The 24,356-nt window shown below is 39.1% G+C and overlaps 1 long non-coding RNA gene and 1 pseudogene across 1 annotated transcript in view; both read left to right on the top strand.

Moving 5' to 3' along the window:
• The window catches only part of LOC145538692 (condensin-2 complex subunit D3-like), a 28,487-nt pseudogene extending 19,028 nt beyond the window's left edge, over positions 1 to 9,459 (top strand).
• The window catches only part of LOC145544834 (uncharacterized), a 246,478-nt gene that overhangs the window by 138,836 nt on the left and 83,286 nt on the right, over positions 1 to 24,356 (top strand). Inside the window, exons 6-7 of the long non-coding RNA XR_014081659.1 lie at positions 14,146 to 14,255; positions 22,089 to 22,184. This is a non-coding gene — a long non-coding RNA (uncharacterized LOC145544834). The remainder of the gene's footprint in view (positions 1 to 14,145; positions 14,256 to 22,088; positions 22,185 to 24,356) is intronic.

Here is a 24,356-nt window from a genome sequence, read left to right as displayed (position 1 = left end):
CTATCCTTGCTATTCTTTGGAACTCTGCATTCAAATTGGAATATCTTTCCTTTTCTCCTTTGCTTTTCATTCTCTTCTTTTCACAGCTATTTGTAAGGCCTCCTCAGACAGCCATTTTGCTTTTTTGCATTTCTTTTTCACGGGGATGGTCTTATCCATGTCTCCTATACAATGTCACAAACCTCCATCCATTGTTCGTCAGGCACTCTGTCTATCAGATCTACTCCCTTAAATCTATTTGTCACTTCCACTGTATAATCATAAGGGATCTGATGTAGGTCATACCTGAATGGTCTAGTGGTTTTCCCTACTTTCTTCAATTTAAGTCTGAATTTGGCAATAAGCAGTTCATGATCTGAGCCACAGTCTGCTCCCAGTCTTCTTTTGCTGACCGTATAGAGCTTCTCCATCTTTGGCTGCAAAGAATATAGTCAATCCAATTTCGGTGTTGACCATCTGGTGATGTCCATGTGTAGTCTTCTCTTGTGTTGTTGGAAGAGGGTGTTTGCTATGACCAATGCATTCTCTTGGAAAAACTCTATTAGCCTTTGCCCTGCTTCATTCTGTACTCCAAGGCCAAATATGCCTGTTACGCCAGGTGTTTCTTGACTTCCTACTATTGCAGTCTAGTCCCCTATAATGAAAGGGACATCTTTTTTGGGTGTTAGTTCTAAAAGATCTTGTAGGTCTTCATAGACCTGTTCAACTTCAGCTTCTTCAGCGTTACTGGTTGGAGCATAGGCTTGGATTACCGTGATATTGAATGGTTTGCCTTGGAAACGAACAGAGATCCTTCTATCATTTTTGAGATTGCATCCAAGTACTGCATTTCGGACTCTTTTGTTGACCATGATGGCTACTCCATTTCTTCGAAGGGATTCCTGCCCACAGTAGTAGATATACAATTTACTTTAACGTATTTATATTTTAGAGTAGTCGTTAATGAGTATTTAGTAACTAATAATGGTAAAATAATAAAATATAGTAAAATAGTAAAATATTTAGTAAAATAATTTACTAAAAAATATTTAGTAAAAGGTTTGACATTTTTTTCTGAAAATTAGAATACCGCTACTCTAAGAGATGAGACATTTAATGAGGGTTTTAACAAGAATGTGAATTCATTTTAATCTACTTTTAATTGAGTAATAAGGATTTCAATCTAAATCTAGTAAACGGTCTCTAAATCTCACTATTTTTAAAGTAAAATATATTAATTGTATAATCTGGAAACGGTTTTATTTATACCTAACACATAATTCCCATGCAATTAATATCTGACAGAATTGATTATAAACTGTTCAGTTCAGTTCAGTCACTCAGTCATGTCCAACTCTTTGCAACCCCATGAATCGCAGCATGCCAGGCCTCCCTGTCCAGCATCAACTCCCGGAGTTCATCCAAACTCATGTCCATTGAGTCAGTGATGCCATCCAACCATCTCATCCTCCTTCGTTTCCTTCTCCTCCTGCTCTCAGTCTTTCCCAGCATCAGGGTCTTTTCCAATGAGTCAATTTTTCACATGAGGTGGTGAAAGTATTGGACTTTCAGCTTCAACATCAGTCCTTCCAATGAACACCCAGGGCTGATCTCCTTTAGGATGGACTGGTTGGATCTCCTTGCAGTCCAAAGGACGCTCAAGAGTCTTCTCCAACACCACAGTTCAAAAACATCAATTCTTCGGCACTCAGCTTTCTTCACAGTCCGAATATCACACCATGCATGACTACTGGAAAAACCATAGCCTTGAATAGGCAGACCTTTGTTGGCAAAGTAATGTCTCTGCTTTTTAATATGCTCTCTAGGTTGATCATAACTTTCCTTAGGTCCTTTAATTTCATGGCTGCAATCACAATCTGCACTGATTTTGGAGCCCCCCAAAATAAAGTCAGTCACTGTTTCCACTGTTTCCCCATCTATTTTCCATGAAGTGATGGGACAGGATTTCGTGATCTTAGTTTTCTGAATGTTGAGCTTTAAGCCAACTTTTTCACTCTCCTCTTTCACCTTCATCAAGAGGCTCTTTAGTTCTTCTTCACTTTCTGCCATAAGGGTGGTGTCATACGCATATCTGAGGTTATTGCTAGTCCTCTGGCAGTCTTGATTCCAGCTTGTGCTTCATCCAGCCCAGCATTTCTCATGATGTACTCTGCATATAAGTTAAATAAGCAGGGTGACAGTATACAACATTGACATACTCCTTTTCCTATTTGGAACCAGTCTGTTGTTCCATGTCCAATTCAAACTGTTGCTTCCTGACCTGCATGTAGATTTCTCAAAAGGCAGGTCAGGTGGTCTGGTATTCCCATCTCTTTCAGAATTTTCAACAGTTTATTGTGATCCACACAGTCAAATGCTTTCGCATAGTCAATAAAGCAGAAATAGATGTTTTTCTGGAACTATAATCTGTTATGTTGTGTAAAAGATGTCTGTTCCTGAGGCCATCGATGCAATGCTATTTACTTAAGTAAATACTGATTTCCAGATAATGTAAGTTATTTTAAGCATCTTTAAATAGAAATTGTTGGAATGCAGCTTTATGTTAACCTGGGCTCCTATTTATCTTTCCTGTGGATAGAATACAAAAAACAAAATGAAACGTTTCGTTTTTATAATTGAAATTTGGTCAGTACTATTTTCATAGGCAATCAATTCATCTTTGAATTATGTAAGAGAATCCATTTTATGTAACAAGCTGTAACCTATGTTTCCCTTGAACAATCCTAAAAGAAAAGATAAGGTTATATCCACGACCCCAAACTCTTGCTCTGGCTGTATCATCTCTCCTCCATGCTACTCACATGCCTACCAACTTCTAAACATTCCAACTCATTCTGAGAGTCCCTGGAAATCTCTAACATGTCCCTTTATACATTCTTTCAGCATTGCTTAGTGTTTAAAAGCACAGACTTCGCTTTTGAATCTTAGGGAGGCATATATTATGTGCAACATTGAATAAGAGGATTAAGGTCACAGGATTCAGTTAGTCAGTACGTAGAAGCTCTCGAAATGGGTGTGGCACATAGGAAGGCCCTGAGCATCTTTTCTATTATCATCATTGACAATAACTTTTGGCGTCATAGACAGCTAATGCCATTGTCTGGCCATAGGTTCCAATTTTACTGCTATCACACTATAGCTCAACAATTCCCAGAGGTATCTTTGTCAGGAAAGTTGCCGAGTCCTGATGCTGTGAGCACCGATGGATGCTGTGAGGACCTGCTCTTAGCACTGTTCCCAACCCAGCAGGGACCACTGGCTCTGAGGGTGCTAATGCTGTGGCAATCTCTCTGTCCCACAGAGACCTGACTTAGTCAAAGAGCTCATCTTTACTTGCTGTCTTACTGTACAGTGCCTTAGCTTTCTCCTGGAACAAATACAGTGGTTGACTGATTGACCTTTACCAAATCTTTATGTCCAGAAGAGAGATTATGAACTAGCACTGGTGGCAGTATTAATATATTTTATTCCTTTACGATGGACCTCTAATTTCAATTACCCACAGACTTATTGTTAATTATTACATTCCATCCTGATACATTTCTCTGCTTGGTTCTTGAAGACATTTTTTTTTAGACTTTAATCTCTTTCTTACATTTTAGGGTAAATTAATTTCCTGCAGGCTCTTTGATACTCCATCTATATAAACTCTCAAAATCCATCTCAGCATTTCCCAAAATGTTCAATAATTTAAGATTGGCGTGGTCTGGGTTTTATGTGGAAGTTTTACTACAAACATGTGATAAGAAAAAATTTGATCATTTATAAGCACTTTATAAAGCCTGGAGAATACTGTAAATGCCCCCAATAGATAGTTTTCAATGAGCAGATATATTAATTAATAATTTCATAAACATGCTTAAGATACGTTCTTGCACAGTGTTACGTCAAAATTTTGGAGTTTCTTCATGCATTTTTTATATAATATGCAAATTGAGCCTACTATCTGCCGGAGTCCAGCTCCGGCAGCCAGGGAATCGCCCTGAAGGGATGAACGGGGTCGGCGAATGATGCAGTCTCTCACTCATTTGGACTGCATCTCAGCAGAGAAAGTGATGCAGTCTTTCGCTCAAAGCACTGGGCTGCATGTTTATTTTAAGCATCAGGTTGTTTTTATACTTTTACAAAAGCATTAGGTCAGAGGTATGACATCTTCAGTTTCCCCTCACCCATATTTACTGTCTCCATAAATCATTGTTGTCCTTCAGAGTTCCCTCTTAAGTGTCCTTGTGATAACATTGTAACTCAAGTTTGTCTCTGGGCTGTATATTACATTCCTCAGTTTATTTCTTATCTCTTTAAATCCTGCTATCCCCTAGTAACTTAAGCTCATCATCTCCTAAAAAGGCTTTTAGCTATTAGTATCTCTAAAATACCCAGTTTCCATAAGCTATGGTAAAATATGCCAACACTACAACATACCTTAAACTTTTAGCGTCTAACTATTCTTAATTATTCCTAACCCCTAAACTAAGCAAACTTCTTTTGCCATAAACATTCCCCTTACAGGCAGGTTTCAGATAACAATGTTTCCCATGGTCTCAAGCTGCAGCCTATGTGCTCATCCTGAAACATTCTTTGTAAAGATCCTTGAACAAATGTCAATAGTTAACATTATGGATTATAACATTCTTTCCAGCCAACTCAACCGGAGGAAGGCAAGGACAAGTCAGAATCACAAGACCTAACTCCTTCATCACGGGACCGTGCCTGCGGGATGAGGAGAGGGAGTTGGGGCCGTGCCTCCATTTTGTCAGTAATGCCTATCGTGGCTCCCAACAACTATCTAACTGAGCTACTTTGAGGTATATTAAAACATCTGTTAAGAATAAGATCCTCTGGAGAAAGGAATGACAATCCACTCCAGTATTTTTGCCTGGAGAATCCCATGGACAGAGGAGCCTGGTGATCTTACATTCCATGGGACTACAATGAGTTGGACATGACTGAGTGACTAACACTACTACTAAGAATAAAGAATGAAATTTAAGAAACTTTTTGAAAGCTAACTGGTATTAAAAGTAAACATTTTATTATACAGTAGGGATTAAAGTTTCTGAAAACTATACCAACAAAACCAAAGCCATTCAGGGCACAAGGAGAAATTTCTACAGTCAAAATTACTTTTCACTTTTCAAAACTATGACTGAAAATAAATGGTTGAATGTGCTGAAAACCAACTGCAAAGTTCTTTTGTCTGTTGTAGCAGGTGAACAAAGAGAGTTACAGAAAAACTGCTGTTATGGTGACTGAAACAGATGAGGGAAGATGGGAGCTCGCAACCAGGACACTTAAGCTCAGGGCAGAAGTCCATCTATGATCCAATTTTGATCATTCTGACAAGTGACTGTTCCACCATTAGTCTTCTTCAGAAGTCCTGAAAAAGGGCTCTGATTTCTTTCTCTTTACCTTCTGTTAGGAACAGCCAAATTGCCTCAGTATCCAGACTTCCTTTCTTCCTTTATAGGTAAATTTTGTATTTCTGGTGAGATATCTGACCATCCAGAGCTTAGCCTATATTTTTCCAGCCTTTCAAATAGCTGTTACCTACACATTCAATGATACAACCAATGATATCAAGATATTACAGAATGTCAGGCTAACAATGAGAATAAGTGGTCTTGCTCTGTATTAAATTGTAGTAATACTTTCAAGAATTCAGGTCATAATGAAACCTGAGTGAGATATGGAGACATCTGGACTACTGAAACCACTCTCCATGTCTTGACTTTTCACATTAGGATGATTCTTGGCCCAGATTTAACATAGGAGATCCCTGAGTGATGTGTGTTACTCAAAAGGAAGCTATTTTGGTCATGGTCAATGAAACAGGTTTATTTTATACTCCAATAGTTACGTAGTTTAAGTGACATTTTCCATGAAGCCCCTCCCCAAAGATTTCAAAATTCATAGATTCCAAACGTGCTTACCAAAAAAATCCTGAATATGTCAGGTATAACCTGCTAAAATGATTATGGAGGCAAGGACTCTCCAGCTAGCAAATGCCATCAGTGGGTTTGCTAAGGTATTACCATGATTACAATAAGATTTGACATGCTACTTAATTTTTGCTGATCAGATATTTAAGCCAACAATTCAGGTCTTACTTCCAGGATTCATTCACTAAAAATTTTCCAACAACTCAACTGCATTTTACATTGACCAACATTGAGTCCAGATGTTGGTCAACCAAACAAGAGTTGGCACCTCTGTTACAAATTATTAGTGCACCCTTATTGATAAAGCCAGTTTAATTTAAGGTCAGCTTCTCTCATGTAGCACTCTGTGAATTCATTTCTACACATGGTCTCAAGATTTACACTAACATAAATAAAATTTTGAGATTCTTTTGATATAAAAGCCTTTTCTTTTTGAGTTTAAAAAAATGTGTACAATATCCTGTGAAAGCTAGGATCCAATCTAGTTATAAATCTAGATGTAATTACAGAGGGATAAGAGGAATAGGGCATGATGAGAATGGCAATGTGAATCATGCAGGTGATGCTATGACGTTTTTCACAGCATGACCTACTTCACTGAACTTGTAAGGAGGTAGCTTGTACCAGAAGAAGCTTATGAAGTTAGGGAGCCTATGTTATAAAGATCTATTTAAATCCACCAAAATGTCTCAATTACAATAGTGGGATCTCTCTGTTTACCAATCGACATACTACTTTTCGTTAAAAAAGACCAGATAAGGCTGCAGTTTAAACCATTCCTGTTCTAGTTAGTGGTTTTCAGTAGCCATACCTTGACTCATCAATGATGGGCTTTCATTAATAGTTGAGAATTCTATATCTGTATTCATTCTCTCAGCTATTCATCCTTTAATGACATAGTGTTTTTGCTGTTTTCTACTCTAATCATGTCATATAACCATCTCCAATCCCTATTTCCAGTAGAGTCTGTTTTGTTGCCTGCATTCTCTTTTGGTAAGAATTGCTAAACACAAAACGTAACAAGCTACAGACAGCAAATTATTTCTACTTATCTTAACTAGAATTAGGTTTATCAATAGATTGAGCTCCAAGAATCAAAAGAATGGATATAGATAGCCAAAAAAACAAAACAAAACAAACAAACAACCCCATCAGAAATTGGGCAAGAGATCTAAATAGACACTTTTCTAAAAGTACAATGAGGTATCACATTACACCAGTCAAACTGGCCAAAGAATCTACAAATAATAAATGCTGGAGAGAGTGCAAAGAAAAGGGAATCCTCCTACATTGTTGCTGGGAATGTAACTGGTACAGCCATTATGGAGAACAGTATGAAGATTCCTTAAAAACTAAAAGTAGAACTACCATAGGACCCAGCAACCTCATCCTTGGGCATACATCTGGAGAAAACTGTAATTCAAAAGGATGCACGCCCTCCAATGTTCATTGAAGCACTATTTACAACAGCCAGGACATAGAAGCAACCTAAATGTCTGTCAATAGAGAAATGGATAAAGAAATTGTAGATAAAGAAGACGTGGTACATATACATAATGGAATATTAGACATAAAAATGAACAAAATAATGCTACTTTCAGTGACATGGATGTATCTAGAGACTGTCATACAGAATGAAGTAAGTCAGATGAAGGCAACTATATAATATCTGTCATTTGTAAGGCTTCCCTGGTGTTTCAGACCAGAAGGAATCTGCCTGCAATGTGAGAGACCCAGTTTTGATTCCTGGGTGGGGAAGATCCCCTGGAGAAGGAAATGGCAACCCACTCCAGTATTCTTGCCTGGAAAATCCATGGACAGAGGAGCCATAAAGAAAGCTGAGTGACCAAGAATTGATGATTTTGAGCTATGACGTTGGAGAAGATTCTTGAAAGTCCTTTGCACTGCCAAGAGATCAAACCAGTCAATCCTAAAGGAAATAAGTCCTGAATATTCATTGGAAGACTTGATGCTAAAGATGAAGCTCTAATACTTCGGACACCTGATGCCAAGAACTGACTCATTGGAAAAGACCCTGATGCTGGGAAAGATTGAAGGCAGGAGGAGAAGGGGACGACAGAGGATGAGATGATTGGATGGCATCACTGACTCGATGAACATGAGTTTGAGAAAGTTCTGGGAGTTGGTGATGACAGAAAAGCCTAGTGTGGTGAAATATATGGGGTTGCAAAGAGTTGGAGTGACTGAGTGACTGAACTGAACTGAACTCATATGTAAAATCTAGAAAAATGATACAGATGAACTTATTTGCAAAGCAAAAGTAGAATCACAGATGTAGGAAAAAAAGAATGGTTACCAAGGTGGGCGGGGAGGGCTTCCCTGATGGTGGCTCAGTTGATAAAGAATCCACCTGCAATGCAGGAGACCCCTGTTCAATTCCTGGGTTGGGAAGCTCTGCTGGAGAAGGGAAAGGCTACCCACTCCAGTGTTCTTGGGCTTCCGTTGTGGCTTAGCTGGTAGAGAAACCACCTGCAATGCAGGAGACTTGGGTTCAGTCCCTGGATTGGGAAGATCCTCTGGAGAAGGGAATGGCTACCCACTCCAGTATTCTGGCCTGGAGAATTCTATGGACTGTATAGTTCATGGGGTAACAAAGAGTAGGACACGACTAAGCGACTTTCACTTTTACCAAGGGGTAAGATGAATTGGGAGATGGCGACGGATATATATATATATATATATATATATATATATATATATATATATATATATATATATATATATAAAATAACTAACGGGAATCTATTGTATAGCACAGCAAACTCTACTTAATTCTCTATGGTGACCTATTGGGAAGGAAAACAAGAAAAAGAGTGGATATATGTATCAGTGCTTCACTTTGCTATATAGAAGAGACCAGCAACATTGTAAAGCAACTGTACTCCAATTAAAAAATAATTTCAAAAAGAGTTTAAGTTAGACTAAGAATACAGAGAAGCTGAAGAGAAGTAGAAATATGTAAAATATGTTTTGAAAAAAACTGATAAGATATTATATGGATTGGAAGTCAATAAAGAGAAAAATAGAGAAGTCAAGGATGACCTCTTGGATTTGACTTTTGCAACTGGGGAAGGGTGGTGGCCCTCTCCCAGGTGGTGCCAGTGGTACAGAACCCACCTGCCAATGCAGGAGACATACGAGACATGGGTTCCATCCCTAGGTCAGGAAGATTTCCTGGAGGAGGGCATGGCAATCCAGTCCAGTATTCTTGCCTGGAGAATCCCATGGATAAGGAGCCTGATGGGCTACATTCCGTAGGGTCACATAGAGTCTGATACGCCTGAAGCAACTTAGCACACACATAAAATTGGGGAAGGGTGCTGCCCCTCTCCAAGATAATGAACATATCTAGATATGTTTTACATAAACATGTATAGAAATATGTTAATATAAGGAGAAGAAATTGAGATCTGTTTTTAAAGTGTTTAAATTTAAATACTTAATAGGTGTGAAGCAGCAGTTATGGTCGAATGTCTATTACGTTTGGGAATATGGCTAATGCTTTGGTGTAATGAGAGCAGTGCCAAGTGACATCACTGAATGCATCAGACCATGGGAGGAAAATACATACTCCCTGACTTAGCTTAATAATTCACCTCAAGGGATGCTGAACATTACCCTGGAAGTATAAAGAATAGCTCCGTGAATGATCTGAGGTATTTGAGTCAGGGAATTGGAAAAGAAGACATTCCACAGGAGTGATTCTAAAGCCACAGCATGTTGAGTTTTGCAAATGTTATTCTGGATTATTTTTTTTTTCTTTTAAGCTAGTTCAATTTCAAACATGTTGTATGTTATCAGGCAAGATGGATACTTTAAGGGATTTAAGTGGAATGTGTATGTATGTCCCAATGTTGTAGTTAATACTGAACATATATTAACTAGGAAAATGCAGTTATCCCATTTAATTTATTGCATTATATCTCTAAGAAGGATAAGCAGGGAGGCCAGGTTATATTAAAACTAAAAAAACACATATAAAACTTTTATAAGTTAATATATATTTTCTAGAACTTCATATTGTTTTATTTTGATCTTTCTAAAACTTCAAATTGTTTTGCTATAATGAACATTCATTACTTTTTTTTATAAAAAATTAAGGAAAACATTTAAGATTTTTCACTTCTATAACAATTTAAATTCCTGTTACTCTTTTGGAAATTGAGTTTGCCATGTAAATTTGCATTCAGCAATTTCCTTGCTATATGCAAGGTCTATATGCAAAGAAATTCAAACAATGATTTAGGTACAAAGATATTCATGACAACACTATGTACAAAAATCCCTGCTGCTGCTGCTAAGTCGCTTCAGTTGTGTCCGACTCTGTGCGAGCCCATAGACGGCAGCCCACCAGGCACCTCCGTCCCTGGGATTCTCCAGGCAAGAACACTGGAGTGGGCTGCCATTTCTTTCTCCAGTGCATGAAAGGGAAAAGTGAAAGCGAAGTCGCTCAGTCGTGTCCGACTCTTAGCGACCCCATGGACTGTAGCCTACCAGGCTCCTCCGTCCATGGGATTCTTCAGGCAAGAGTACTGGGGTGGGGTGACATTGCCTTCTCCGACAAAAATCCCAAACATATGGGAAATTTAAAGGAAGATGCATCTCAATAGTAGACAATAACGGGATAAGTAAAGTCAAGCTTATTGGGCATCTTATGAGCAAAGGAAATGTTTATCATATGTTTGTTAATTGATTCACCAATATGCAAATTATATTTTTGACATAATCACAAAATAGTAATTAAGAACATGATATACTATGACAGCATATTAGCTAAAGTTATTCCTGAGCGTTGGAATAATCTATTGTATTTCTTCTATGTTATTTTTTATATTTTAGTATGTTTATTACATTTCTTACATTTTATTCTCAGTAAATTCCCAGTAATATATTTTAGCTCTGTAATTAGATAAAACCAACAAAATAAAAAACAACAACAAGCCTTTTGGGGAGAAATTTTGAGCTATGTTTTCAATATCTAGAATCCAAGACACTCGTGATCTTAGAAAAATAATAAATAACGTCTCTTCTATCTAAAGTTTGAACTAAATGAGAAACACAACAAAAATAGGAACAGAACATGCGAGATCAAAATACATTGTTACAGATAAAGCTAGCATCTGCAAGTTAGTTGATTTAATAGTGAACTTCAAAATTTGATGTCCTCTCTCCCCAGTCATGGGCTTCCCAGGTTACTCAGCTGGTAAAGAATCTGCAGGCAATGCAGGAGATCCTGGTTCTGTCTGGCAAGTAAAGGAAAATACATCCTTGAGGTAAGGGCAGGCCAACCTAAAAGACAGGAAGAGAAGAGAAGCCCCCAGCTCAGTTTTGGCTCCTCTTTTTGTATATTTTTTCTCCTCCCCCTGAGCCTTCCCTATGTAAAAGCTAGCCAGGAGGGCTGTTTGTTTTACCTGAAGTCCTCACTCTGGTCCTCAGACATTCCTTTTTTCTATTTTCACAGGCTTTTCCCCTCTTTCTCTCTTAGTCACTGCCATTTTGGACTCCCTTTTCCTATTCTAACTACCTAACATTCCCCCTTCAAGAGACAGGAGGCCCAATTCTTTGGGAATAGGGGCACTGAGGTCTCTCTGGCTACTTCCTGCTGAACTGGGGTGTTGAGGGGCATTGAGCCTCCCCCTCTTGCTAGTCTCAAGCGTCAGAGTCCTTACAACAATGTCCATCTAAGAGTGAGTAGTATTTTCCATGGCTGGGTGTAGTATTATATATCCATGTTGAATGGGCACTGCATGTTGTAGCTTGTTGACCTGGGCAGAGAAAAAACAGGTTAGACAATCAATAATACATGTAACAATCATAAGCATCATCAATATGGTGATAACAAGGATTAGTAGGGGAATTAGGCAAGAGTGAAAGGGCAGAGAGACCTTGGGGGTAGGCAGGAAGATGGCAAGGTTAAGAACCTCACAAAGGGTTATACTTAGGTGTGGATTTTCCATCAGCACTACTGGATATCTGAGGATTCTTTGATCAGACATCCATAAATGGCCTCTCCCATTTAGGAGTTATTTCACTTGGTGGCTGGTAAAAATAGTTAGTTTGCCCCCAAAAGAGAGTTTTAAAGCATCTTCTATCAGGATGTCAATAGTTGCAAGATTTTGAAGGCAGGGAGAGATCTCTTCCCAATAAGGGAGTAGGACACCCAGGTACCACCAGAAACTGGTGGGAAAATATTTGTCCATCCCAGCAACAAAGAAATGCTTGGAGGAATCATTTGTAATTGTTTTTCCTGTAGCACCCCAAATGGTACAGGTTTAGGAGGAGAAGTCTCTGGAATAGGAGGTCAGGACAGCATAGGTAGCCCCTGTGTCAATCAAGAAATTCTTGGACCTACCCTGCCACATCCAGTTGTACCCTTGGCTCCAGCCCCATTACATTATGATTATCTGGAACAGGCAGGCTGGCTGGGCAACTTCAGTCCTGTTGAACCATCCTGAGGGAAGGCTTGGTGCTTGATCTTGAGGCTCTTGGGTCCCAAGGGCAGAGTGCCACCCAATGTCCCAACTGATGGCATTTGTAGCAAGTTGTTTTAGGAGACTCGTCTCGGTTTGGACACTCTTTGGCCCAATGTCCCGTCTGTCTACAGATTAGGCATTTGCCTAGTCCTTCAAGGGTTTGCCATAGGGCTTCCCTGGAGGGCAGCCAGCATCTGGGCATATCTTATATCTTTCCTTCTGTCTGTTTCCTGTGCCTTGGCCTCCCTCTCCTGTTCTCTGTTATAAAAGGTATCGGTGGCTGTCTGGACCATCTCATCTAAAGAGGCAGCAGAGCCCTGCTCCTATAGCTGTCGTAACTTTATCTTGATGTCTGATGCACACTGGGACAGGAATTTGTCCTTTAAAAATCACCTGTCCCTCATAAGAGCCTAAGTCCAGATTGGTAAACTTTTGGAGGGCTTCTTTTAGTGGGTTCACTGAGAGATGCTGTTGTTGCACATGTTGTAGGAAACATGGAAGATGAAGGCCTGAATATCTAGAGGAATTGGATATTATACAGTATTTCTCTCCAAAAGGCCAGCTATTTTCTGGTTGTCCCTTCAGAAGATTGTAGAAGCAACCTTGTGGGCCAGAAAGGGACTCAGGAGGAGAGCATGAAACAGGAGGGAAGGGGGCAGGGCACAACTTTGTCATTGAAAGAATGACATAGCCCAAGGGCATAATGTAAACCAGTTAAAGTCAAATGGGTCCAAGAAGACAAGTCAAATTCAACTAAACCTTGATCCTCAATCTGCAAGCTAAATGACACACCCAGAGGCCCCAGGACATTTCTAAGACACTATCAAAAGACCAGGGAGTGGGTGGTTCCCCGACTGTTGAAATGATCCTTCCATTTATTAGCATATGAAATCACCCAGCTATGGAAAACTAATCACACCACATGCCATGGCCTCTGCACTCACCCTCTGTGATGGCCCACACCCTGTGGAGTATGCTTCTCTCTGAACTGAAACAAATCTACCTCTTATCTATGGCTGTGTCTCTCACTGAAATTTTGCAATGAGATATCAAGAGCCTGAGCTTCATTATGTCCTAAAACCAGGCACCAAGTGTTTTGGCCAGGCTCAAGTCCCAGGAGAGGGGAGCTGAAGGACAGGAGGAAAAAGCAGCAGGGAAAAAACATGCTGAGGAATCCCCTTCATAACCTGCCAGGAAATCTGCTAAATGCCTGACCCGTGCTCACAGTTTTCATTGGCCTGATCCTTGGCACAAAGAAAATTAAGGACAGAAGAACCCTCACCCACTTGGGCAACAACTACTAAGGCACAGTAGATGTAGAGCCTTCAGGATACCCTGGGGCACCCACTATTGCTCACCTTTTCTCGGGGGGGTTCAAGGAATGAGAGATTATAAAGGAATTAAGATTTTGTTAGCCATAAGTCCTTCCAGCCATAGGGGTGAGGACTTTCTACCTCAACTGGAGGTTTCCTGGAATCTGAGACTGAGCTGTGTGAGCTTTCTGCTGAGTTTGTTTTTGCTGTCCTGCTTTCCAGTATGCTGAGCTTCTTGTCATTTCCACTGAGCTGGGTTTCCTTCGTGTTCAGCTTCCACCGTGGGAGCTTTCACAGAGTTGGGCTTCTGCTGTGTTTGGCCTCCGCCTCACAGGGGCCAAGCTGAGGTTGTTTCAGCCAGTTTAAATCCAACAAATGGCACCACATATGTTGGGGGAGTTTGTAATTTCCTCGGTTCTGTCTCATCACAACAAAAATTTGAAACAAAGGACAGACCCAGTGTTACAGCTCAGTTTTATTTGGCAAGCAAAGGAAAATACATCCTCGTGGTGTGAAGGTGGGCCAACCCAAAAGACACAAAGAGAGCCAGAGGCTCAATTTTGACTCCTCTTTTTATATGTTTTTTCTCCTCCCCCTGAGCCTGCCCTATGTAAATTGGGCTAGGCAGGAGGGATGTTTGTTTCACCTGAGGTTCCCACTCTGGTCATCAGACCTTTCCTTTGTTCCATTTTAGTGGGCTTTTCCTTTCTTTGTCTTTTAGCCACTACCATTTTGGCCTCTTTTATCCTATTCTAATTACCTAACACTTCAAAAAAATTTATACTTCATATAATTCTTCATATAATTCATATAATTCTTCTTGAGTAATAAAACCAAATTTAGAAAAAAAATTTAGAATATTTATCAAAATCATTCTGAAACTGGTGATATAATGAAGTTTCTAAATATACCTATAATTTTGATATGTTCTAAAAGAGAAATATACTTTTTATGTTAAAGGTAAAACTATCCATCCCCTAAATGAAAAATTAAAACTGATAGTTAATTACTTCTTCTTTTTTACAGAAATTAAATGATGCTCTATGGTTCTAATGTATGTTATTTAATATATGTTGGACATCCTTCTATTGAAGCATATACAGAATGATTTATTTTTTATAAATGCAAAGCAGTCCATTAAACGAGTATGTTTTTATTTCTTTACCTAATTTTCCCTTGGTAAACAAATTGAGAGACATTAAAAATTCAGCAAATAAATATCTTTTTTCACTTATCAAATTATTTTCTAAACTCCTAATGTCAAAATGTCTAGGTAAATAAATGCAGAGCTAATATTCTAGAATTGATACACATAAAAATCTTAATTGAAAAACATTTCCATCAAGAGTAATTATTATTTTGTATAGACTTCCAGCTCATTAAAATTATTGTGTACATAATTTTCACTGCATTTGAATACAAAAAAATTAAAATTTGATTAATTATGTTTTTCTACATTTCTTTAGCAAAACATGAGTATAATATTTAAAGACTCATGACTGTACAATATTTCAGGAGAAAATCAGTAAAACATAATGAATTTGTGTTTGTTACAAAATATAATTTTAATGTGTTTCCAATTAAGACATTTAATGAGTAAAAGAATAACTGACATGTTTTGTTTAGAAACATCTCTAACAATTTGTTCAACCAGAGCTTGAACAAAGAGAAACATTATCTTCCTTTACTATGTACTCCAAAAGCAGGATACATTCTTTAAGCATATTTATTAGCTTCATTATGTCCCCATTTCTAACCTATAATGTTTTTGGAAATAGCTCATTCATTCATCCATCTATGAACAACATATAACTTCCAATGCTTCAATTACAGCGGTAAATACTAAGAACACATAGATGTGTCAGACATGACCCCTACCCTCTAGGATTTAATAGAAACTGATTAATTCTGTTTGAAAAAAAAAACAGAACGAAAGAAAGAAAAAGATAGGCATTGTAGAATCAGGCAGCTTAAATAATACTTTCTACATACTTATATCACCACAGGATTTATTCCTTGAATGAATGTGTGAATTACACCATTCTCTGATTACTAACCTGAAGTATGCAAATAATGAAGTATTCAAGTGTGTCTTCAGAAACCCTCCATTATTGTGTTTAAAGTTTAATATTTGTGGTATATATTTTACCCATCCTTCTCTCTGCTTCCATAGAAAAGCAATATTTTCATGACCATCAGATTAACTGTTCATCTATATGTAGAAATGTTAGTCTGTCATTGCCTTTTTCCTATCCAGGTTTCTATCATGCAAACACTGTCCATTACATATTTGGTACATCATAGTCTTACTCTTAAATAAGGAATTAATGACCTACTGAGAGGGATTAAAAAAAAAAAAAAGCTCATTCACTTGTATACATGACGCTCATTGTATCTAAATGTATTTTGCCCACAATTCGCTATGAACTATTTTATGGCAGTAAACACACTACTTTCAAATCATGCCCACTTGGACAGGTACACACTTCTCTATTTAAAATGGATAACTAATAAGGACATATTGTATAGCACAGGGAACTCTGATTAATGTTACATGTCAGCCTGGATTGGAGGGGCTTTGGGAGAGAATGAATACAAATCTGTGAGGGCTGAGTCCCTTTGCTGTCCAACTGAAACTACCACATACATTAACTTCCTAATTTGTGCTCTTATAGAACTCAACTCCTGTCTTGTGGATTACATATATGTCTCTTTATAAGACATGCACCATGAAAACAGAGACAAGCTCTCTGTTTCTGTAGCTTTAATCCATAGCACTGTGCCTCCAATACAAAAAACAGAAAGTCTAAATAAAATAAAGCAAAATCAACAATAAACCTTCTCCACCAGAATGCTAAAAAATATGCACAGTGATTTTCACTATTCCAGCCAAATAAAAGTAAAAAGTATTTTATTTATATATGGTGGGCAAGATGAGAATAAACTGTATATGCTGCTAAGTCGCTTCAGTCGTGTCTGACTGAATATATATACATATATGTAAATATGTATATGCATGTATGTATGTATATATATATGCTGCTGCTAAGTTGCTTTAGTCGTGTCCAACTCTGTGCAACCCCATAGACGGCAGCCCACCAGGCTTCCCCATCCTTGGGATTCTCCAGGCAAGAATACTGGAGTGGGTTGCCATTTCCTTCTCAAATGCATGAAAGTGAAAAGTGAAAGTGAAGTCGCTCAGTCGTGTCTGACTCTTAGTGACCCCAGGGACTCCTCCGTCCGTGGGATTTTCCAGGCAAGAGTATTGGAGTGGGTTGCCATTGCCTTTTCCGATATATTTATATTTGGAATTTTGTAGGGACTGAAAAAGAATGAGATAAAGTTACAGAGATAAAGTGCTAAAAGGAATGGCAGGTTAAAACAGGAGATATATTTGAACACTTGGGCTTCCCTGGTAGCTCACATGGTAAAGAATCTGTCAGCAGTCTGGGAGAACCAAGTCAGATCCCTGGGCTGGGAAGATCCCCTGGAGAAGGGCATGGCAACAAACTCCAGTATTCTTGCTTGGAGAATCCCCATGGAAAGAGGAGCCTGGCAGGCTACAGTGCATGGGGTCACAAAGACATGACTGAGCCACTAAACATAACACAGTGTACTCAAACAGTCAGGATGGCAGTGGCGGAGAATGGATGGAAATGGTAGGCAGATGTGCTGATCGACTGCTGTTCTTTAGTATAGATAAGCAATAATCCTGGGTCGTACACAGATGCTCATGTTGAACTCCTCAATTCAGGCAAAACAAAATTATACATCCTGAAGCTTCAGTTCAGTTCAATTGCTCAGTCGTGCCTGACTCTTTGTGACCCCATGGACTGCAACAGGCCAGGCCTCCCGGTCCATCACCAACTCCTGGAGTTTACTCAAACACATGCCCATTGAGTCGGTGATGCCATCCAACCATCTCATCCGCTGTCGTCCCCTTCTCCTTCCGCCCTCAAAATTTCCCAGCATCAAGGTCTTTTCCAGTGAGTCAGCTGTTCGCATCAGGTGGCCAAAGTATTGGAGTTTCAGCTTCAACGTCAGTCCTTCCAATGAATATTCAGGAGTGATTTCCTTTAGGATGGACTGGTTGGATCTCCTTGCGGTCCAAGGGACTCTCAAGAGTCTTCTCCAACACCACAGTTCAAAAACATCAATTCTTCAGCACTCAGCTTTCTTCACAGTCCAACTCTTAACATCCATACGTGACTCCCGGAAAACCAATAGCCTTGACTAGATGCACATTTGTTGGCACAGTAATGCTTTTCTTTTCAATAAACTGTTAAGGTTTGTCATAGGCATTCTTCCAAGGAGCAAGCATCTTTTAATTTCATGGCTGCAGTCAGGATCTGCAGTGATTTTGGAGCCCAGAAAAATAAACTCAGCCACTGTTTCCACTGTTGCCCTATCTATTTGCCATGAAGTGACGAAACAAGATGCCATGATCTTAGTTTTCTGAATGTTGAGTTTTAAGTCAAATTTTCCACTCTTTTCTTTCACTTTCTGCAATAAGGGTGGTGTCATCTGCATATCTGAGGTTATTGATATTTCTCCTGGCAATCTTGATTCCAGCTTGGGCTTCCTCCAACCCAGCATTTCTCCTGATGTACACTTCATATAAGTTAGATAAGCAGGATGACAATATACAGCATTGACATACTTCTTTTCCTATTTGGAACCAGTCTGTTGTTCCATGTCCAGTTCTAACTGTTGCTTCCTGAACTGCATACAGATTTCTCAGGAGGCAGGTAAGGTGGTCTGATATTCCCATTTCTTGAAGAATTTTCCACAGCTTGTTGTTATCACACAGTCAAAGGCTTTGACATAGTCAGTAAGCAGAAGTAGATGTTTTTCTGGAATTCTTTTGCTTTTTCTATGATCCGATGGATGTTGGCAATTTGATTTCTGGTTCCTCTGCCTTTTCTAAAACAGCTTGAACATCTGGAAGTTCACTGTTCATGTATTGCTCAAGTCTGGCTTGGAGAATTTTGAGCATTTCTTTACTGTGGTGTGAGATGAGTGCAATTGTGTGGTAGCTTGAAAATTCTTTGGCATTGCCTTTTTTGGGAATGGAATGAAAACACATTTTCCAGTCCTGTGGCCACTGCTGAGTTTTCCAGTTTTCCAGCGTATTGAGTGCAGCACTTTTACAGCATCATCTTTTAGATTTGAAATAGCTCAACTGGAATTCCATCACCTCCACTAGCTTTGTTCATAGCGATGCTTCCTAAGGCCCACTTGGCTTAGCATTCCAGGATGTCTGGCTCTAGGTGAGTGATCACACCATCCTGATTATCTGGGTAGTGAAGATCTTTTTTGCATAGTTTTACTATGTGTTCTTGCCACCTCTTCTTAATATCTTCTGCTTCTGTTAGCTCCATTCCATTTCTGTCCTTTATTGTGCCCATCGTTGCATGAAATGTTCCCTTGGTATCTCTAATTTTCTTGAAGAGATCTCTAGTCTTTCCCATTCTATTGTTTTCCTCTATTTCTTTGCATTGATCACTGAGCAAGGCTTTCTTATCTCTCTTTGCTATGGGGCTATGGAACTCTTTATAAAAATGGATATATGTTTCCTTTTCTCCCTTGCTTTTGGCTTCTATTCTATTCACAGCTATTAGTAAGGCCTCCTCAGACAGCCATTTTTCTCTTTTGCATTTCTTTTCCTTGGGGACGGTCTTGATCCCTGTCTCCTGTAAAATGTCACAAACTTCCATCCATAGTTCATCAGGAACTCTATCAGATCTAGTCCCTTAAATCTATTTCCCACTTCCACTGTATAATTGTAAGGAATTTGATTTAGGTCATACCCAACATTCGATGAATCATCGAAAAAGCAAGAGAGTACCAGAAAAACATCTATTTCTGCTTTATTGACTATGCCAAAGCCTTTGACTGTGTGGATCACAATAAAATGTGGAAAATTCTGAAAGAGATGGGAATACCAGACCACCTGACCTGCCTCTTGAGAAACCTGTATGTAGGTCAGGAAGCAACAGTTAGAGCTGGACATGGAACAACAAACTGGTTCCATATAGGAAAAGGAGTACGTCAAGGCTGTATGTTGTCACCCTGCTTGTTTGACTTATATGCAGGGTACATCATGAGAAACAATGGGCTGGATGAAGCCCAGGCTGGAATCAAGATTGCCAGGAGAGATATCAATAACCTCAGATGTGCAGATGACACCACCCTTATGGCAGAAAGTGAAGAAGAACTAAAGAGCCTCTTGATGAAAGTGAAAGAGGAGAGTGAAAAAATTGGCTTAAAGCTCAACATTCAGAATACTAAGATCATGGCATCCGGTTCCATCACTTCATGGCAGATAGATGAAGAAATAGTGGAAACAGTGGCTGACTTTATTTTTCTGGGCTCCGAAATCACTACAGTTGGTGACTGCAGCCATGAAATTAAAAGACGCTTACTCCTTGGAAGGAATGTTATGACCAACCTAGATAGCATATTTAAAAGCAGAGATATTACTTTACCAACAAAGGTCTGTCTAGTAAAGACTATGGTTTTTCCAGTGTTCATGTATGGATGTGAGAGTTAGACTATAAAGAAAGTTGAGCGCAGAGGAATTGATGCTTTTGTACTGTGGTGTTGGAGAAGACGCTTGAGAGTCCCTTGGACTGCAAGGAGATCCAACCAGTCCATCTTAAAGGAGATCAGTCCTGGTTGTTCATTGGAAGGACTGATGTTGAAGCTGAAACTCCAATACTTTGGCCACCTGATGCGAACAGCTGACTCATTGGAAAAGACCCTGATGCTGGGAAATATTGAGGGCGGGAGGAGAAGGGGACGACAGAGGATGAGATGGCTGGATGGCATCACCAACTCGATGGACATGGGTTTGGGTAAACTCTGGGAGTTGGTGATGGACAGGGAGGCCTGGCGTGCTGCGGTTCATGGGGTCCCAAAGGCTCGGACACGATTGAGCGACTGAACTGAACTGAACTGAATGGTCTAGTGGTTTTCCCTACTTTCTTCAATTTAAGTCTGAATTTGGCAATAAGGAGTTCATGATCTGAGCCACAGTCAGATCCCGGTCTTGTTTTTGCTGACTGTATAGAGCTTCTCCATCTTTGGCTGCAAAGAATACAATCACTCTGATTTTCAGTATTGACCATCTGGTGATGTCCATGTGTAGAGTCTTCTCTTACATTGTTGGAAGAGGGGTTTGCTATGATCAGTGCGTTCTCTTTGCAACACTCTGTTAGCCTTTGTCCTGCTTCATTTTGTACTCCCAGGCCAAATTAGCCTCTTACTCCAGGTGTTTCTTGAATTCCTACTTTTACATTCCAGTCCCCTATAAGGCAAAGGACATCTTTTTTTGGGTTTTAGCCGCAGAAGGTCTTGTAGGTCTTCATAGAACCATTCAACTTTGGCTTATTCATCCTAGAGCTACAGGTCACTTAACCTAGTTTGTATCTTTAGTAAGTTGAATGTGTTAAGGTATTTTTGAACAATTATCAACTGTAATTTTTTTCTGTTATACATTCACAGGAATGACTATGACAAAGCCACCATGCAACTAAATCCTACCCTTTCATGAGTCTTGGAGAACATCCTCAGTAAACATTTTAAGTGGACTTGTTAGTTTATACTATTGTAGAACTCAAATCCTGCCTTGTGAATTACATGTCTTTCTCTTTGTTAAGACATGCTTCATGAAGAGACCAATTCTGTTTCTATAATTTTAATCCATGGCACTGTGCCTACACACAGCATGTTCTCTGTACCTGTTTAATTAGGGACTGTTTGGTTAAGTGACAGAATGAATGGTGGACTAAATAGTTTAAGTAAGAAAGATTTTACTTTTCATCACAATCTAACAAGGAGACAAGGAAGACCCATGTCCTCAGCAGTGGTATGAAGAGAATCAATAAGCCGCAGGTGCCCATGCCTTGGTTTTTCAAGTAGCAGCTTCTCCATTCCCTCAGCAGGTAATGCCAGATACTCCACCACTGACAGCCCCAGGGAAGCCCACTTAAAGGGTAACTGCCACTTTAAAGGGGTCTCATTCACAGAGAGAGCAGGCTACCCAGTCTATTTTCTATACATACATCACACAACTTCTGAACATAAACCAGAACATATAAAAAAATTGTATTGAATTGTATTGTCCTCTCTGCCACAGCCAGGGTTGTTGGGTAGTATAGATGCACATTAAAGAGTTACAGGAGTTTGTCTGAAAATAGAAAAAAAGAGAGATGCAAGGTAATGTAAGTAAAATCATAAAATGAATTTTATGTATCATTAATTCTGATAACTGATTTTATTGCTTTGGAAAATTATTATGGCAGTCTGCTACAAAATACTTAACCTAATTTAAATTTCAGAACACAGTTTTTGGCAAATCACTAGAAGCAATATTTTTGATCAATGAAGTGGATCTAATTTGGATTTCAGATGCACAGAGAGAGAAGTTTCCTAAGGTAAGCACTTTGTATTTCACAGCTGTGTTTTAAATGTTGTTTCAAGGAGCAAAATTAAATAATGGCTTTTAATTTATATACAGAAAACCCACAAAAGACCAAAGTCTAAACTATTTCCTTGTTGCAGATTTGAATTGATATTTTATACAGTCATTACGGTTCCTGGAAATATTTTATGACCACTGCACCCAGTAGTTTTGCCAAGAACCATATGATGTTTAGAGGTTCCGTTAGAAAACCTAGTAAATATTGCTTTAGGAATTAGGATATTTAAATTGCTATCACTTGGCTCTAACCAACAACCTAACTTTACAAGTTATTGGTTCTCAAAAGTTTAAAGCAGGAAAGACAGGACCACATTGTTTCCTGAAGTTTAATTTTTTCCAGTCAGTTCATAGCTTTTTGATGGCATCACCTTTTTCAAAAGGTTTGGCTACACCAAACATCAATGCTACAAATGTAGGTCTCATACAGTGGGAAAATAAAATCTCTGCTTTCGTATTTGCTCACCTACTAAGTGTTGCTACATGTGAGAAAGGCAATGTTCATATCAGTCGGTTGACTACCCACTGTGAGCTGCAGACAGCATTCACAGAATCCTGGCTTTGTTTTTATTATTCCTAGAGCAATCACTCATGATACTAGCAGATAAAGCTATCCACTGCATTTAACCTAAAACCTAGATGAGGTCAGTGGCTGTCAGTGTGGAATGAGAGCTAGCAGTGTATAAACTGGCCCTTCCTTTGGACATCTTTGAGGAATGCAAACATCTTTTCAAAAATGATGCCTGTATGATGATGGGAAGAAGAGTTAATTAACTCTGCTTCTTGATAAGAGATCACAGGCTTTAAAATCACTGGGCCAAATTCTGTTTTTACTTATGTATCTATTATCCTGATGAATTCAAGATGTACATAAATGAAACCAGAAGGTGGCCCAAGTCATTCTAGATACCAGCATGTTTTAGCTTAGCCTTAAAATGGTTTTATATTTTGTATGAAAAAGGCATGTCTAGAATACCAATTTTTAGGACCCGTGATTTACAACCTGTTTTTCTATTGACATAACTTTCTTTACTGTCTGAGCCACCCGGGGCCTCCCGGTAAAGGATTTGCCTGCAATGCAGGAAACATGGGTTTGATCCCTGGGTCCAGAAGATCCCCTGGAGAAGGGAATGGCAACCCACTCCAGTATTCTTGCCTGAAAAATTCCATGGACAGAGGAGCCTGACAGACTATGGTCCATGGGTCACAAAGAGTTGGACAAGACTGAATAACTATCACTTTCACTTTCTTTATGGGTGTCCCTGGTGGCTCACTGGTAAAGAATCTACCTACCATTGCAGGAGATGTGGGTTCAATCCCTGGGTCAGCAAGACCCTCCTGGAAAAGGAAATAGCATCCTACTCCAGTATTCTTGTCTGGGAAATACCACAGACAGAGGAGCCTGGCGGGCTATAGTCCATGGGGTTGCAGAGTAGGAGAACACTTAGCAACTGAACAGGAACCTTTCTTTAGGATGTACAGAAGTAAGTGAGAAGACTTAGCTCCCCTCAAGTGAATTTAACATGATTTGGTGCAAAAAGTAAGGTATTTTCAAAACGATGTCAGGAACCAATTGGCTAGGTAGTCCTCAAAGAGCAGGTCATCTGAGTCTCCTGGGGAGACTCATTCTTTAGGGGAAGTTATCCCCTAAGGAAATGAAATTTCTGATCCTCTGAGCTGAACACACTCTGATAACTGAATTGAAGAACTTTTGAATAGAACACGAGAGCTGCATTTTTCACAATACAAGTTCAAAATGTTCAATCTTTGTCATGTAGAGCAATTCCAGGAAATTCAGTATGTCATCATCAAGGGGGAAGTAAGATTATCAGGAAATCATATTAGACTATTGATGATTTAATCTTTTCTCTAACAGACCACTTTAGGAAAGGCACACATTTCAGGCAATAGCAGCAGCTAGAGAGGATGATACTCTGATAAATACCTTATACCCTAGCTGATATTATTTGAAAAACCAAAATATCCTCAAAGTTTCAGAGGACATAGAAGAAATGCATTTGAGTTTCTTCAGAAGGTGGTGAAACAATATGGTTCATACAAAAGGATAGTTCATCCTTTTTTAAAGATAATGGATCAAAATACACAGAATAATTCCATAATAATATAT

Source organism: Giraffa tippelskirchi, chromosome 1 (genome assembly GCF_054371585.1).
Source record: "Giraffa tippelskirchi isolate mGirTip1 chromosome 1, T2T-mGirTip1v1.2.pri, whole genome shotgun sequence".
Taxonomy (NCBI): Eukaryota; Metazoa; Chordata; class Mammalia; order Artiodactyla; family Giraffidae; genus Giraffa; species Giraffa tippelskirchi.
The sequence above is the reverse complement of the archived record's forward strand: the minus strand, read 5'-3'. Positions and strand labels throughout refer to the sequence as shown.